Here is a 4,828-nt window from a genome sequence, read left to right as displayed (position 1 = left end):
AAAAGCAGAAAAACAAACACTAACTAAAGAACTTGAAAAATACAAACTCTTGGTTGAAAAATTTACATATAGTTCTGAAAAATTGAATATGATACTTAATAGTCAACGAGCGGTATTCAATAGAGCGGGTTTAGGGTATAAACCTAAACATAAGCAAAAACTTCTTAGTAACTTCTTTGTTAAAGCAGGGAAAAGTAAAACTAAGAAAATAACCTGCTTTTGTTGTGGAACCGTAGGACATAAAGCAAACATATGTGACTATAGGAAAGGGAAAACTAAAAGAAAAATTAAAAGGGTATGGGTTCCAAAAGGAATCAATATGACTAACCATGAAGGACCCAAGAAAACTTGGGTACCTAAGATTATATGATCTGCTTGTGTAGGAGTGTCTTGCAGCCAAGGTCAACAAAAATTGCTGGTATTTGGACAGTGGCTGCTCAAGACACATGACGGGTGACAAGGATCAATTCTTCACCCTTGAAGCTAAGAAGGGAGGTGCTGTGACTTTTGGAGGCAACAACCAAGGTCACATCATTGGTATAGGTAAAGTACAAATTATCCCTTCTACTTTTATTGATAATATTCGATATGTTGATGGTCTTAAGCATAATTTATTAAGCATTAGTCAATTATATGATAGAGGCTATGATGTTATGTTTAAACCATCACTATGCATCGTAACAAACCCAAATGACAATAGTTTAGTTTTTAAAGGAATAAGACGTGGGAATGTGTATGTTGTAGACCTTGAGGATCTTGCCAAACACAACCCATGCTTAGTTGTTAATGAAACTAAGGACAATGATGCTAGTTGGTTATGGCACCGTAAGTTAGGTCATGCAAGCATGGACACAATATCCAAACTAGTTAAAAGAGATTCTGTGATAGGTTTGCCAAAATTAAAGTTTGAAAAGAATAAAATTTGTGAAGCATGTCAATTTGGCAAACAATCAAGGAACTCCTTTAAATCTATAAATTGTGTCTCAACTTCTAGACCTCTAGAACTACTACACATGGACCTATTCGGACCAACTAGAACCACAAGCCTAGGTGGAAATAAATATGGTCTAGTTATTGTAGATGATTATTCTAGATACACTTGGGTCATGTTCTTAACTCATAAGGATCAAGCTTTTTCAGTTTTCAAGAAATTTCATAAAGAAGTAACCAATGCTAGGGATACTTCAGTAATAGCTATTAGAAGTGACCATGGTACCGAATTTGAAAATTATTTATTTGAAGAATTTTGTAGTAAAAAGGGGATAACACACAACTTTTCTGCACCTAGGACACCACAACAAAATGGAGTTGTGGAGAGGAAAAATAGAACTCTAGAGGAAATGGCTAGAACTATGTTATGTGAAAGTAACCTCCCTAAGTACTTATGGAGAGAAGCCATTAATACTTCCTGTCATATACTAAATAGAGTTTTATTGAGACCTATTATAAAGAAAACACCTTATGAACTTTGGAAAAACAGAAAACCAAAGGTAAACTATTTTCATGTCTTTGGATGTAGGTGTTTTGTTCATAATAATGGGAAAGATAATCTAGGAAAATTTGACTCAAAATCTGATGAGGCTATATTCTTGGGGTACTCTACAACTAGCAAAGCCTATAGAGTCTTTAATAAAAGAACCTTAGTTATAGAAGAATCTATACATGTTGTATTTGATGATTCTAGTGACATCTCTTCTAGCAAGAGAGTTAATTTTGATGATGATGCTGAAATTCTTGAAGAAAAGATAGATGAGATGACATTACAAGATGATAATCAAAAATTAATTGAAGGTGCATCATCAAGCCAAGAGGCTATTGTGGATCATGGGCTAACTAAAGCTTGGAGGTATGCTCACGGGCATCCTAAGGAATTAATTCTAGATGATCCATCTCAACCTATTAGGACTAGAGCATCCCTTAGGAACTTAAACAATCATCTAGCTTTCGTTTCACATTTTGAGCCCAAACACATAGAAGAAGCTGAAAAAGATGTAAATTGGATAAATGCAATGCAAGAAGAATTAAACCAATTTACTAGAAACAAAGTATAAAATCTAGTTGAAAGACCTACTGAATATTCAATTATAGGTACCAAATGGATTTATAAAAATAAACTTGATGAAAATGGTATTGTAATAAGGAATAAGGCTAGACTAGTAGCAAAGGGTTATAATCAAGAAGAAGGTATAGATTTTGATGAAACCTTTGCTCCGGTAGCTAGACTTGAAGCAATTAGACTTTTACTAGCTTTTGCATGCTCTAAGGACTTTAAATTATTTCAAATGGATGTAAAAAGTGCATTTTTAAATGGGTATATTAATGAGGAGGTATATGTAGAACAACCTCCTGATTTTGAAAATCATCAATACCCTAATCATGTTTATAAATTGAACAAATCACTTTATGGTTTGAAACAAGCACCTAGAGCATGGTATGAGAGACTTAGCAAATTCCTATTAGAACATGAGTTCTCTAGGGGTAATGTAGATACATCACTGTTTCTGAAAAGGCAAAACAAAGATATGTTATTAGTACAGATTTATGTTGATGATATTATTTTCGGTGCTACTAACAATCGCCTCTGCGAAGAATTTGCTGATTTGATGCAGAGTGAATTTGAAATGAGCATGATGGGAGAGCTGAATTACTTCCTTGGACTTCAAATCAAACAATTTGAAGAAGGCATCTTCATCAGTCAAGCCAAATACATTAAGGAGATGCTCAAGAAGTTTGATATGGAGGGAAACAAATCAATCAGCACCCCCATGAGCTCATCATGCAAATTAGACCAAGATGAATCAGGTAAATCTGTAGATCAGAAGCTATATAGAGGTATGATAGGATCTTTGTTGTATTTAACTGCAAGTAGACCTGATATCATGTTTAGTGTTTGCATGTGTGCAAGATATCAGTCTAATCCTAAAGAATCTCATCTAATTGCAGTCAAAAGAATCTTTAAAAACCTAATAGGAACCAAGAATATAGGTTTATGGTATTCTAAAGAATCTAGCCTAAAATTAATAGGATACACAGATTCAGACTTTGCTGGATGTAAACTTGATAGAAAAAGTACCAGCGGGTCTTGTAAATTTCTAGGAGAAAACCTAATCTCATGGTTTAGCAAGAAACAAAACTCGGTTGCTTTATCTACTGCTGAAGCTGAATATGTTGCAGCCGGGAGTTGTTGTGCTCAAATCTTGTGGATCAAACAACAATTAGAAGATTATGGCATTAAACAAGACAAAATTTCCATTAATTGTGATAATACAAGTGCCATTAATCTAACTAAAAATCCAATTCAGCATTCAAGAACTAAACATATTGAGATAAGACATCACTTCATAAGAGATCATGTACTGAATGGTGATGTGACACTTCAATTTGTTTGTACTGATGATCAATTAGCTGACATTTTTACAAAACCCTTAAGTGAAGAGAGATTTAGTGTGCTTAGGAGGGGATTAGGAGTGATTGATCCATCCTAGTGGTAGTTTCCACTAGATTCATTGATTTTGATGATTAGATTGTGGTTAAAATAGAGTTTCTTTTCAATGATCATCAAATCAGATCATAATTTAGTGATTTTCCCTCATTCGGCACGAACATAGCATGATTTTTAGGTGCGTGCCAAAGTTCGAGACGACTCGAGTAAGTTTCAGAGTCGGCTCGTAAGGGGGAGTCGACTCGAGATCAATGGCCGCAGAGGGTGAGTCGACTCGCATACAGTCGGAAGTCGACTCAAGGTCAATAGGCGCATAAGGAGAGTCGACTCGCGAATACTTTGGAGTCGACTCGAGGTCGAGTCGACTCGCGACTCAGAGGAGTCGACTCGCAATCGGGATCCGACTTTTTAACCCTAGCTCCATCGTTTTCAAAACATTTCCATTCTCCGCCGCCACTGTTCACAAGCCCTAGAGCCGACTCCTAGGTCGTCCCCGGTCGTCCCCAAGCTTTTTCCGTCGACCTTTTCACCGTCCATTAGGGCTTTTCCTCCCATTCTAGGTCACTATGCCTCGTAAAGCCGTTGTCCGGAAGAGGTCCCAACCCGAGGCCGGTCCCGAGAGGCGCTCCAAGGCTCGGCACGATCCCGCGAGGTCACAACCTCCGGCTCGTTCCCCGCCGAGGGCAGTTCCCGCGAGGCCGTGCGCCGGGAAGGCGGTCTCCACCGGGAGATACGTCGATTTCGACTATCTCTCCCGGGAGGGCTTCACCATAGGTGAGAGATTGCGTGTCCAGGGCTTCGAGTATTTCCTTACATTAGATCTCCCCACTTATCCTGGATTAGTTAAAGAGTTTTACGGTACCGTCCATCGGGGAGATGGGGGTATAGAGGGCACGGTAGCCGGTGTCCCTTTGTTCATTTCGGAGGATATCATTGCCCACATCCTCCACCTTCCACAAGTAGGGGTGGCTCCCACACACCCCGAGGATAGGACTGAGGCCCTTACGGCCATACTAGGATATCCTCCTCAGTCCCCCTTAGACGAGGTATCCGCTAGCTCACTTCCAGTTGAGGTGCGGATCCTCCTGAGCATCCTATCTAGGTCCTTGTTCCCTAAGACCGGGAGATTTGATTTTGTATCTGAGAGAGATCTAGCTCTCATGTTCTACATCCTCCAGGACACCCCAATCAACTTTCCCAAGATGATGTATAGGTATCTATGTGAGCCACTAGATAGACCTAGGCTCACCCTACCCTACGGTATGATGTTCACTCTTTTGTTTAGGGAGGCCGAGATTCCCATTCCTGAGGGGGAACCCTCTAAGGCATTGCGATGGACTGATCGCATGCGTCCGGGGACCCTACACAGGATGGGGTTTCGGAAGG

The sequence above is a fragment of the Phoenix dactylifera genome, chromosome 1, assembly GCF_051530095.1.
Source record: "Phoenix dactylifera cultivar Ajwa chromosome 1, Ajwa_hap1_PhDact_Kaust_v1.1, whole genome shotgun sequence".
Taxonomy (NCBI): domain Eukaryota; kingdom Viridiplantae; phylum Streptophyta; class Magnoliopsida; order Arecales; family Arecaceae; genus Phoenix; species Phoenix dactylifera.
This window is presented reverse-complemented; position numbering follows the sequence as displayed.